Source organism: Zonotrichia leucophrys, chromosome 4, assembly GCF_028769735.1.
Source record: "Zonotrichia leucophrys gambelii isolate GWCS_2022_RI chromosome 4, RI_Zleu_2.0, whole genome shotgun sequence".
Classification (NCBI taxonomy): Eukaryota; Metazoa; Chordata; class Aves; order Passeriformes; family Passerellidae; genus Zonotrichia; species Zonotrichia leucophrys.
The window spans coordinates 42,742,862-42,756,328 of record NC_088173.1 but is presented as its reverse complement, the minus strand read 5'-3'; the positions used below and the strand labels follow the sequence as shown (position 1 = coordinate 42,756,328).

General features: G+C 43.1%; 1 long non-coding RNA gene across 2 annotated transcripts; it reads right to left on the bottom strand.

Annotated features, from left to right (window-relative positions):
- Window positions 1-1,788: 1,788 nt before the first annotated feature.
- LOC135447415 (uncharacterized) lies at window positions 1,789-12,727 on the bottom strand. Of its 2 annotated transcripts, XR_010440109.1 has the most exons (10): window positions 12,526-12,727; window positions 12,261-12,371; window positions 10,536-10,572; window positions 10,086-10,163; window positions 8,141-8,278; window positions 6,311-6,436; window positions 4,558-4,713; window positions 3,612-3,679; window positions 2,698-2,798; window positions 1,789-1,937 (listed from the first exon to the last, which is right to left on the bottom strand). It is a non-coding gene; the product is annotated as an uncharacterized LOC135447415 (long non-coding RNA). The 2 variants fall into 2 exon arrangements; XR_010440110.1 differs by lacking the exon at window positions 12,261-12,371.
- Window positions 12,728-13,467: the final 740 nt, after the last annotated feature.

Here is a 13,467-nt window from a genome sequence, read left to right as displayed (position 1 = left end):
AAGACCTGCACTGGGCTTTTGCTAAAAAAACTCCAAGTTATTATGATAGTCCCAGCAGGACCTGTGGTACATAAATTAAATGGTTTGGGTATGGTGAAAGAAAGAAATCTGGATTTCCGTTTTTCTGGAGGAACCTATTAGTATTTTCTCCAAGTTCACAGGTGTGTTTTCTCATTATTGAACAATATTTGCTCAAAGGTGAAGGCAGATTTAAACAAAGTTGCCTTGCTGCATAAAAAAGATGCTGCTGAAATGGCTGATAGCTGTCTAATACAATGTCCTGGCTGCGAGACCGGTGCAGCTATATGTGACAACTTATTGTTCTTTGAATCTAACAGCCAGTGGCTCAAGAGATGTCCAAGCAAACAATAAACTGCCTCACTCATAGCTTGGCAAAGCCTGTAACCACAGAGCTACCTTTAAAGTTCACCTGCTCATACCCCTGACAACCAACTTCTGTCAAATTAGACAGAATTTGATTGCTTTAATGTGAAACACAAACTATTCCTTTTTGTCAAGTAGTTTGTCGCACAAATGCTGAATGCTGCAGCTGGATGGTGAGCTGTGCAAGCAGCCTGAGGGGACTGGGCACAAGCCATTTTAAAGTCCCCTGCTAAAACCTTCACTGCAACCATTTTGTTTGCAAAACCCACACCCATCTCACATTGTCTCTGAGAGTTGAGCTCAACCTTTGGAGCCTCTGCACCTATGAGCCCTGCTGTTACATTTTCTGTCCCAGGGGTTGGTTGCCATCTGTGGTGTCCCTGCTGTGGGCAAGCTTGGCCCAACAGTCCTGCTGTGCCATCCACCTGCAGGACATGGAATAACAAGTGCTGTGGGGCTGCATGCATTCAGCTGCTCTAAGGCTCATGTGTCTCTGAGCCTGTTCCTTGCCTGCTGCTGATGGCAGCGGGGAAGCCCAGACCTGTCCCCAACTCTCTGGATGCCAGCAAAGTGATGTTAAGCTGCCGTTTCGTACTGGCAGATGTCCCTCCCTTCTCTCTGACCCCTTCATCTGCCCCCTGCCCTTGGCACACAGCTGCAGCTTCTGAAACTCTTTATTAGCTTGGCTCCTTGAACACAACTGAGAGTACACTTAGTGACCTTTCCTAGGGGTTCTTATTCTCTACATCTGACTCTCCCCTTGAGAAAATTTTGGAAGATATGTCCAATATTTGTGGCAAGTCCAAACTGTGATTCATGTGCCATCAAACCAATCCTTTCATTTTCAATGCAACTGATTTCTAGGAAAGGGGAGATGTGTTTACTAATCTTTTGTCCGAGCTTGCAACACCGGTGCAAAAAGTATCTGAAACAGTGCAAAAAAATTATTAGGAAAACTAAAAAAATTTCTCCAATTAAAATACTGTTGGCAGAAACTGAGGATAGCTGAAGCACAACTCGGTAATTTCTTCTCCCCACACAAGATGCAAACTAAAGTTGGGTGAGTCCATTCTCCTTAAATGAATCACAGTACAGTGTGGAATTCAAGCTTCAACTGGAAGAATTTAGCTTAGACACAGGGAGAAATTCTTCCCGTTGAGGGTGCTGAGGCCCTGGCACAGGATGCCCACAGAAGCTGTGGCTGCCCCATCCCTGGAAGTGTCCAAGGCTGGTTTGGATGGGGCTTGAAGCAACCTGGGATAGTGGAAGGTGCCCCAGCCCATGGCAAGGGGTTGGAAGGGGATTAAATTACCCTTAAAGTTACTTCTGCTCTGTACTTCCTGCTAATTTAAAATAAGAGCTATGAACAAGAATTTTAAAATTGTAAGGGCTTTTTATTCTTTAATTATTAATATTTAAAACCAACTTAAACACAATGGATCTACATGAAAGCAATCACTAATGCATACAGGGCCTTCACTTGGACAGCTTTCTCTCCTTTTCCTTGCATTTCTTTGTCTTCACCTCCTGAGTTCTGATCATTGGAGAGGTGGCTGAAAATAGCAAAAGAACAGATTAGCTGAACACCACCTTATGTTCCAAAGGCTGAGGACTCAGGTGCAGCCAGCTGAAGCTTCACAGAGTCCTCCCATAACAAGTTATGCTGTACCTATGAAGCCCTTACAAATGCAGCCTCAGTTTGCAATTCTTTATGTGACTACATACAAACCACTGAGGATATTAATGGATGGCAAAGAACAAAAATGAGAACACTTAGCTCTGACTTATTTATATAAATAGCTTGATTAGTTTTACTGACATCAGGTCACTTGTATGTCCCTGACACAAAGGCACTGTGTGATGAGGGGAAATAATTTCCCAAAACTGTGCAATGAGACTTAAAGGAGAAAAGGGGAAGAGACTGGAACATGCAATTTAAGAAAAAGCACGGAGAAAATAAACCCCATCTCATCTGGCATGCCAGGAGCTCATGCAACTAAGTTTTGGAAATCTTGCAGTTTGCATGAAAGCATCATCAGCTTGTCAAAAATTCCCTGTAATTGGCCATGACAGCACACGAGGACACCCCTGAGCAGCTGCCATGTTTGACATGTTAAGGATCCTGAAGCTTATTAGAGGTAAGGGGCATTGTGGAGTTAATCTAATTACTCCACCAGGAGCAGGATAATGCACAAGTTAAACTAGTGTGTGCTAGTAAAAGCACAGGTAGTGCATCAGCAGGTACCAGCAACAGTTGCTGGAGAATGGCTGTTTTTTCAATAAAACAGGAATATTTTTGGTAAATACTGGCACCTTGGTTTTTTATCTGAGATGATTCCACCAGGTTTTGCAGGCTCTCTATCTTGTTCTGTAGCCTCTTTGATGTGGGCTCACTAATTCCATGGGCTGAGAAACTAGAGAAAAAATATTATCATCAGTAATAATAAAAAAGCCCATTATAAATTATCTAAACATTCCCTTTAAACTGAAGTTCTTATGAAATAAAATCTACACCAACATTTTCAGTAAACCCCAGAACTTGACTAAATGTGTTACAGGAACCACAACAACTATTACAAACATTTTTTACTGCAAGTATTGATGTCAAGCATCCTTACAGCATTTTAATTTGAATAAAGCAACTGAACAGGCCTTAAAATTAGTGGTGCATGAAATTTATATTCTGACTGTGTAATAGATTAATTACCTGCTATGCTTTACTCAAAATTCATTTATCACAGAATTAACCTTCTGCCTGAACAGAACTGGGAGGGGGTGAAGGCACCCTGATCAGGATGTGGGATTGGATATACCTATTCCTGTGGCTGCTCCCTGAGGAGAGCCAAGCTTCCCTGGGACTGGGCTGGACTCAGGTGAGGCAGCAGGGCTAGCTGCAATCTCATCAGGCGGGGTGGTTAAGAGCAAGTATCCAAATAAAGAACTCAAGAGCCTAAAATTTGGGCTCCAAAAATGTGACAATTCCATGGATGCTAATTACACAAATAATTGGAAGTTATCAATTTTGGGCGTGCTTCTGTCAGCCTCTGAGGAGCTGCTTTCTAACAAGATACAGATTTTGGTAGGAAGTGCAACATCATCTTTGTAATAGCACCTGGTAAGAGGTATTTGAGTAAATTCCTAGGAAAAAATACTGCATTGGGACTACATATTCTTCATAATATTCTGTAATGCTCCAGTTTGACATCAGTGCTGCCAGGAAAACTTACCAAGGGATGTCAGGAGCAGGGAAACACTCTGGGAATCAGGATCTGCAGGATGTGAGCAGGAAGGACACCTGAAAACAAAATAAGGGCAAAACCTGCATTCTGGAAGGGTTATGCTGAAGTGTGGTCATGCTAGCCAGCACCCACAGTGAGAATGTGAAGCTCTCATATGGAGCCTCCAGGTCTTAGCCATGGAAATGAAAAGTAAACAATATAAATATGTTTCAGAGCTCTTGCTTAGAGGGATGAAAGTGACATGAAAGCTTTGTTTTATAATTTCCAGGAAGCTCTTAGCATTATGACTAAAACAATACAATCAAGCTCAGCATTGGGGCTGTATTAAAAAAGCCTTAGAAACTGAGCCTCAAAGGAGTACTGTGAGAGGCAGGTTACTCCGCCAAGTCAAAGCACTTTTCGCTGTCCTGAAATGTGTTTTTCCACTGTGCTTGCAGCAGCAGCCTCTCCAGCTGCAGTTTTGATTTAATCCTAATCAAAAATAATGAATTACATTTTTTTAAAATGAAGTATGCATACGGTCTGGATTAGAAACATCAGACTGTGTGCTGTATTGATTTTTCAACTTCATCTACTTCATTTTTTTTTACCAAACACATGTTATTATCATGTGTTTGGTAAAAACAAAAAAATCCGGCATTTGGATATTTACATATGGCAGGAAAAGAAGAAAGGAGCTCTGAACAAAAGTAAAAGGAAGCACTAAAGGCAAATAGTGTCATCACTTTCTATTTCCCTTCCACCTAAAGCATCAGAGTAACCTGACAAACACCAAAAGCTTTGGAAGCTTCCAGATTATCTCAAGTTTATGTGTAAACCTGACCTTGCAAAAATACATCCCACACTGCTCCTAAGCATGTCAAGAGCCAGATCCCAGTTTCAGAGGGCACTGTAAGTACACAGCACACAACAGAAATAAACCTATTATTCTTACCCTGCATTCCTCATGGTTGTTAAAAGGGATTTTCTCCCACCATGGCTGCTGAGATCCACAGAGGGAAGTTCACTGTCTGAGCTTGTTAATTCTTGAAGAAATCCTCTTCAGATCCTGCAATGGTTCTTCCTTCAAAATGACCAGCTTGGTAGGCTTCTGACATGAAATAACTCAATTAAAAAGTATTTGCAAAGGCACTCTGTTGTCAATTCTTGCCTCAACTAATCCAAATGCATGTATTTTCTCCCCCTTGACTCTTGTTTTGTCCTTTTTAACCTGTGACCCCAGATACTGCTGGGCTGAAGGGAGACACAGGAGCTCCTGGGGGTGTTTGCCAGGCAAACTCATTCCATGTTTGCCATGCGAACTCTGCAGCAGCCGAGCTGTCTGCAGATACAAACCCCTTCATTGCCACAGCCATCGTGGACATCAAGTGCAAAATTATTCTCATTTTACTGCTCAGGACTTGAGGCAAAGGCCTGGTTCAAAGAACCCTTTGTTTCAGTGAAAACTGGATTTTTCACTGCTGAGAACTGGATTTTTCAGCATTTCACATGTTCAAAGCACTACTCCCACTAATCTTTGTTCCACCGGGAGATGGAAAAACTTGGAACTTTGGAAAAACTTTGCTACCCTATTTTTATTTTAAAATAAAGGCAATTTTTAATGTGAATACACTGGTTTCAGCGGGGCTTATATGGGCAACAAATCCTCGGCTTCATAATGGGTTAAAGTGACTGAGTCAGACCAAATCCTCCTTTTCGACACTCCAGCTAGGAAACCAGACTATCACCCAGCAGAGTCTGTCTCAAGTGTTGCAGCTGCTTCATTTTCTATAATAACTAATGATGCAGGAACCAGAAGATTAAAGTAGACTTTGATTCAAGTGTTCCTGCAACCTGTTGGGTCCTCACTGTAGTATTAAATTAAAACTAAGTCCTTTTTCCTTCTTTATCTTCAGAAGTATAAATTGATTAACTCTGAGAAGAGAGAATGGGAGTGCCTGGTGCTGCAGGGATTTCACAGAAGGAACTATCCTTTGTTCCTTGATGGAAATATTTGCCACCACATCAGGAAGCAAACCAGAAAATCTTCCTGAAACTTGCCTGCACTAACTTGTGGCCTCCTATAGGTTTTGAGGCTGAAATTAATGAAAATACCTGGGAGAAACATTGAGTCACCTCAGGAGATTTACACAAAAACTATGAAGAAAATAGCTAAAGAGTTTTTTTTTTATGAGAGGTTAAAGTTGATGTTTTCTGTAATGAAAAATCAGTGTATTTTATTTCAATCTAAAGGTAGACGTACAAAATCAAAAGGAAGAAAAACGGTGTGGATAAAACTGAACGAAATCATAAAAGCCAGGTTGGAGGAAGATTCAAATATCAAGCAGATGATTAAATATTTCAACAACTAAGTACAAATCTATTTTCACTGTCAAATGTGAAAAACAGCACAAAAAGAGTGAAAACCGAACCACTTACCTTCAGACTTAATAGTTCATGAATGTTATTTGTGGAAGAGGTAAGATAAACTTAGCACAGGCTATAGGATTTTATAGTTGTCACATTGTTTTTTGCACCAAAAAAAAATCTGAAAGGACCCAGCACATGCGAAGCTACAGGAATTATTTCACCTTGGGCGTTAGGAATTTGCTCTCAGATGCTCTGAGCAGATGCTCTTCCCTGAAGAAATTCCATGTTATTTTTGCTGTTTGGGACATGCTGGTGTCCATGCTGAGGCAGGCACTCACCTGGGGGGCAGAGCTGGGCAGGTGCAGGGCATGTGGCCAGACAGCAGAGAGCAGCTGGGACCGAGGCACTGAGTGCTGCAGCTTCCCTGAGGCAGAAGCTGAGGAGTAGCCTGGGCCCTGCAGCTCCTGGGGAAAAACAAGAAAAGTTCCCCACCTTGGTCATTCATCCTCTGAAGCACTTTTTGTATTGCTTATGTAGAATTGTATTTTGAATATAGCCCTCTGTTCCTCTTTCAAAGCCAGCAGCTGGGGTGGGTCACTAAAATGAACGATAACTTCTTGTGATAAAACTGCTGCTCTCAAGGTACCCTTCATTTAGAGCAGTAGCCTCACTGCAGCCTGAAGAGTCCATGGTTAGAAATAAGGCAAAAGTAAAAAATATCCTCTATCCATCTAAGGAGTATAGGCAGGGATTGGACTCCATCTAATATTTTGTTGTCATTACTGGAAATAGCACTCCAAAAACCTGGAATTATGGACATGTGCAGCACTGAGGAATTCCACACAGAAAAGGGTTTCAGAACACAGACTTTTGAGAGCTGTTGGCACAGAAGAGGTTAAACATAAAGCCAGGCCCCAAAGCAAATGAACCTGAGGCTGGGCCCACACTTCCCACAGGAAGGCACTCGCTCTCACATCCAAGGTGTGCTGCAGCCTGCATGGCTTCCTGCTCCTGGCACTGCACGGTGCACTGGCACTCTGCAAACTGCAGGGATGCCTGCAGCAGAACACACAAAGGGCATGAATGTGCTGTGCTAACCTTCTAGGGATTGCACTCTTTGCTGTCCTCTCTCTGACAAAAACAAGGTGCACACAGGGATGCTGTATTCACCTCCTGCTATCAGCGCAGAAATACTGCAGGATGCCTTTGCTGACAGGCTCACAAAAGCAACAACTGCTTATACAAACCTGGCAGCCATAACATGCACACCAAAATGTCCCAGAAGGGGACAATATCCTTCCATGCTGGCAAATTTGCAACAAAACCAAGCTGCACTATAATTTGGCCATAGATAGTTAATGGGATCCAGTACTGCCGTTACATACCACTCTTGGAAAAAGGGTCAGGTTGCTATTCTATGATTTACTAGATCTGCTTTTTTCATCTCCTGACTCACCCAGTTTTAAATATTTTTGCTCATAGTGAGATGGGCCATTAAGATTGTGTTCCCCCCCTTCAGTGCCAGAATCCCACATAGCTCCCTGGAACAATCTGACCATCCTGGGCTGGCAGGAACCTCATGCTGTACCAGCAGCCATATTTGGATTCAGCCAGCAGGCTGCTCTTTTATTTTTAACATGAGCCCAAATTAGCAGCTGTGGGAGCTGAGCTGAGGCTCCCTACTTGCAGGGCCAGCTAGCTCCCTCTGACCAGCCCAGAGTTCCTGCAGGAGATCATCTTTTTCCAGTTTTGCATCATTCAGTGCCTGGAACCTCTTGGTGCATGTGCTAACCAGTTGAACCTTTTCCAGCTCCAGTTTGCTCAGCTTGGCCTCCATTTCACATATTCTGGCTTCTTTCTCATCCTTGACACTCTGCTTACATAAAAAACAAGCGTGTGTAATATACGTAATTATATAGAATAACCACAAAGATGTGTGGGCACCACTACTTAAAATCCCAGTTTAGGGCAAGAAAGAAAACCAGAGTGAAACAGACCAACTACTTGTTGATAGCTGATGGCTTTAAAGAATAATTAATCTTACCAGGTGTAGCTTATGAACATGATTGCCATTCTCTTGTAGCAGCCCCCCCATGTGCACTCAAATCCCTTCTCACCAAGAAGAATTAAATGCTGTCTGGAGTGATTTTTCTTCTCAAGATGCTGACCTGCATGGGGCTTCCACGTCCTGTATTTCTTGTCTGCGAAATAACACGGGTCCTCAGTTTGGAATTCTGAGTGCTGCCTGTCTGAGCTTCTGCTGTCTCAGAATGAGCTAGGTAGAACTGCTTCTCAAGGTCCTGGACCTAGAAAAGGGCAAATATTCATGTTGAGTTATCTTAAAGCATTCTATTTAAACAGTAAATTCCATTTCTTCCAGTTTGCTTCCAGGTCCTACTTGAAAGAAGCACAAATGTTATCTTTTGGCCCAGCAGAGTTATTCCCTGGGTGTATACTCCTAATTGTGTTGCCTTATTTTAGTGATCAAGCTCAGTTTCATTTCAGAGTTAGCTGAGGTTCTGGAAAGTAAGTTGGCTTCCACCCTGATCCAGAGCTCTTCAGAAGACCCTTATCTACAGCATAAATGCGGATTGGAATGGTAAAATTACACTTTGGGGAAAAAAAGTCCTTTTTTCACCAAGGACTATTCCTTTACTATGGCTTCATTCAGAAATCTCCAGGCAAACATGTTTTGTACCAAGTAGTGCTCACTTTCTCTGAAAGGAGGCAACTTCTGCCAGTTTATGAGATGATGGACCAGTCTACAAGGCTATTAAAGAAAGATACTCTTATGTGCCAAGTTTAAGTTAATGAAATTTTTCCTATTGTCCAGACAGTTTTTCTAAAACAATCCCTCATCAAGAGGCTTCCCTCATGTCTCTGGAACATTTCAGATCTGGCACCAGTGCTAACAGGCAAATCCATACATATCTTGTTTTCACAGATCCTCTTCACTTCTCCCAACTGGGAACAGGCTGACAAACTGTGGATTCCAGATGACAGATGTGATGTGGATGCATCAAATTCAGGGTCCTTTCTTGTTCTCTATGACAAGTTTCAGGTGCAAAAATTAGAAGCTGTAAGAACCATCAAAGGTGAAGCAGCCTCAGCCTCCTCATTCCGAGCCTGCCTAACACATGGGTGTTTTCTCTCTCCTCTATATTGTGTAGTTTTGTGGGGTTTCTGTTTTTATCAGTTTGCTCTTCATTTCACAGTCTGTGCAATCAGTGCTTCACTTAAACAAAAGAAGCAAAAGAATAAGGCAGAGAGTGGAGTGTAGTAGCAGATTAAGCTTTTTCTCAAACTAATGTTACTTTTAACATTTCCTACACAACAATCAAAGCCCAGATTTAACAACCTGTCTCCAGCAGGCTTTGGCTGCTGTTTGCCAGCTGTAGGCAACTGACAGCTTTACGAGGTCGTGCTGCCACCTCGTGGTCATTTCTGAGCTGCTCAATTCTCCTCCCGAAAGAAAACACTGGCTATTATTTCCTCTTGGCAAAAAGTAACTTCTTTCACTTGTCACAAACACAGTAATTTCGATGTTCTGTTATTAAATATCAAGCTATGGATTTTTTAAATTTGAAGGGGTTACTGTGTAACTCAAGTGGACGGCGGGGTAAAAATTAGGACATCACAAACAAGAAAGGACAAAACTCTTAGTGAAACCAGCAAGAAAAACTGATTTAACCACCAAAAGTACTGTCAGTCTTTTCTTTTATGGTGGAACTGATGTCCCAACAAATTCCACGTGTCCACCTAAGCAATACTTCAAAAAGTAATTTTCTTCCAAAATAGAATTTTTGTGGCAGTAACTAAACCAGGAGATGATCAGCACGGAAGGAAAGAGCAGCCGAAAGTCATGAGCAAATAAACATCTTTTATTGGAACGATCATTGAACTCCTCAAAAACATTCCTTGCTATTTCCTAGTCACCCCACCCCAAGGAAATTCTCCATGGAACATGTGAAAAATGTCTGGTTATGCTTTAAGAATAAAAAACCAGAGAATGGGTACCTCACTTGATGCTGCTGCATGACTTCACTCAAAAAGAGGCTGCTCAAAATAGTGCTGGTGAAACTGACCAAAGACTCAGCAGTGACAAGGACTCACCTAAATTTAAAAAGCTGCCCCAAATTTCATCTCACTTCATGCAGCCCCTTCTGCACATCTCCACCTTTCTGAAAGAAACTGTAGAATAAGAGGAAAGTTTGGTTATCTAAAACCCTGATTACAAAAGGAAGGAAACCTGAGCCAATTCACACTGTCTTATTTTACTGGAATTGATCAGGCAATGGATTATTTACTCCATTCCTGAGGGTGTGGTGTCAGTTTGACTCATCAGTCTGAGTCAATCAGTAAATCAAATCACAGTTTGCCATCAATTTTCAAACTAATTTACGACCCTTCTGTGGGAGAAACTTTCAAATCTTAGATATACAAGTGTGTATGAAAACAAGTGTGTATAAATTTGAGCACTATCTTCTGGGAAAAAAAAACAAAAAAAAACAACACATAGCAGGAGTAGGAATTTTCTAATAGCTAACAAATCCTGTGTACTACCTTAATTCCAGGATATTTTTGTTCATTGGAACAACACCTGCAAAGAAAAGATGTGCATTTACTTTTTAATCTATTAAGAGGCAACTTTATGTAACAAAATTAATTCTGCCCACCTAACTTTAAAACTGCAGGAGGACTTTAAGGTATTTATGGGGAGGTAAGTTTCTCTCCTTTTCCAAATCCTCTGGTTTGTTTTCTTAGGAGAGATCCAGATGCAGGCAGAAGAGAAAAAGAAGAGAAAAAAGAGAAAACGAAGAGGAAAGAGATAGAGAGAAAGAAAGGGAGTACGAAAAAAGACAGAAAGGGAGTACGAAAGGAGAGGAATGTGTTAGTGGCAATTTTAAATCAGTGCATTTTTAAATCAGATGGTATTGACAGGTTTCTTGTTCTGTTTATTTGGATTTTCCTGAGTTACTCATCCTCTGGAGCACTGGTGACTACACCGTAGGCCAAGAGGCCCAGCAGCACCTGCCATATCTGGCTAACTTAACACCTTCAACAAACCTGACACAGCTGCCCTGAAGGTGCTTCACTGAGGAGAAAGTTGGAGCCCTTGGTTCCGGAGTCCGACCCTGAAGGGCCAGAAGGGCGAACAGAGGAGAAAAGCCCCTCAGCCCCGCCATGGCAGGCACGGCAGCTCCGAGGTGCCGTCAGGAGCTGCCTGCCCTCAGACAGGCCGGGCCCCGTTGTTTTCCCGCCTTCTGCTTCCCGCCTCTGGCTGTGAGGGGCGCCCGGGCAGCTCTGTCCCCTCAGCGTGCTGGGACACCACGCTCCAGGGGCTCCCCGCGCTGCTACCGACCCAGCCCTCCCTGGGGAGAGCCACCAAGTTCCTCCCTTCAGGAGCCATCCCAAGCCATTGGCTCCTTCTGGAAGACCCGCTGGCTCCATCAGGGATCGCGGCACCGAGCCCCTCAGGCCCAACATGGCTGCCATCCCCTCACGGCGTGGGCACCATTTTGTGGTTGTGGGTCCCAGGTGGTTTCGCGATGCTGGTTCTTGAGGCTTGAAAAAAAAAAATCCCCTCACAGGGGTAGGGAAGGGCTTAGATTATTTCCCATATGATATTTGGCCAGTAAGGTGGGATATTTTGAAGGGGTGACCGTGAGCTGATTGAAGGCAGAAGTCGTGTGAGGGGACTTAGACTTTCTCCCGCCAAAGAGGAGATAAAGGGTCAGATGCAAAAGATTGAAAGGCATCTTGCCCTAAATCCAGTTCAGTAATACAAACTAGAATATTTTGAATTTCACACAAATCTCAGCAGAGAGGATAAGTTCCCATGTTCCCTGGTATTTTCAAGGTGAGGGAGAGGGTGTAGATTCAACAAGTAATCACTTCAGCAAAGGAAATTACAGTGTCTGACTGTGCCATTTTGGATCTCAGTTTCAGGAATGAACACACTGGTGTCCACAGGTTGTCACTTATTTCAGATTATTCAAAAGATGACCTTGATACAAATTTCCAGGGACAGGTGCATGAACTCAGCCCAAAACAAAATCCTCAGCTGGAGAGATGAAGACCAAGAAAACTCAAAAGACAGAGAGGTATGATAATTTGTTTAAATATCTCACTAAGATTTAAAACACATAAGTATTCCTCAAGGGTACCACACAATTTTCATTTGCAAAATAAAAAACCATCCACCTGGTGCTGAAAGACATAAAAAAGGAGAAAAGTGGTTTTATATTAACTACTACAAAAGTAAGAATTATCCAGCTGAAAACAGACCTCAGCTCTCCATTCTCCTTGCTGCACTACAATCCCAAGTAGAAAACAGCTCAAGGAAAGGACTTCTATCACACCATGCAGAAGAGGCAGCAACAAAAAGATTTTCCTTACCTATAGGAATAAGAGATAAATGAGTGTTTAGGTAAATACTATGGCCTACAATATCCTGAAGCTCTGTGATATCCTGAAATGATATTTTAATCTTCCAACAGTCCCAGGTGTTAATAAAGCACAAACACTCACCTGGGAGGGAACAAGCACCTACCTCTGGCAGGCAGCTTGTGGACTTTGTCTCTCTGGGATTTGGGATGGGACACTGAGGTTCTGCTCCTCACTGTGGGGCTGGGAAAGAAGGGAGGCACTCATCACCCCGCCTTCGCTCCTGGCTTTTTCCTGCTGCAGGCTGCCAATCCAACTTCCTGAGCCCTGCTGGGAGCCACCTGCTCCTTACTCCACCCTTCTGCTCCCTCGGCAGCCTTGGGAACAAACTCCTCCCTCAGCAGCCGATTGTGTGCATGAAGGAGAGCCAATAAACTCCGTACCCAGGGCTTGATTTCTCCCCCAAGTGTCATTCAAAGCCTGGCTTTAGTGGGAAACTTGATATATTTTCCCCATCGGGATCCTGGCAAGGTGCTTTTTTGCAGAATGCCACTTGTCTTGACTGCAGGTGCATTTTTTTTAATCCCTTCTTTCCCGGGAGTCCAGGTCTGGAGCACCCAGCAGCCCCTGTCATTCTTGTAACAGAATAACTCTCTTAGGATCAAATTCCTGTGTAACTTTCCTCCTATTTGGGAGTGCCTCTGAAAAGGCATCAAGATGCAAGTATCAACTGCTTGTGTTTAAAATAATCCCTTCCTCCCTGAGGGGGTAGAGCTTCAGAGAAGGGGATTGGGGATTTATGCCAGCAGAGACTCCTCACATAGCTGGGCCATACCCACCAGCCACTTCACAGCTGGTTAAATGTTGTCATCTTACAGCAGGGGTTCCATAGTGCCATCTCCTTATTGCAAAAGTTTCAGACCTTCTTGGTGCTTTCTCATGGGCAGCACCTCAGAGCACTGACTCTTTTTTTCTTCACAAAGCAGCCACCTGACTCCAACTCCCCTCTCAACCAGCCACCCCACTCTTTTATAGACTCTTCTTCTCACTGGTTACAGCTGTGGCCTGTTAAAGTCAGGCCTGTTCCTAGTCTTTGATAATTAGCCCA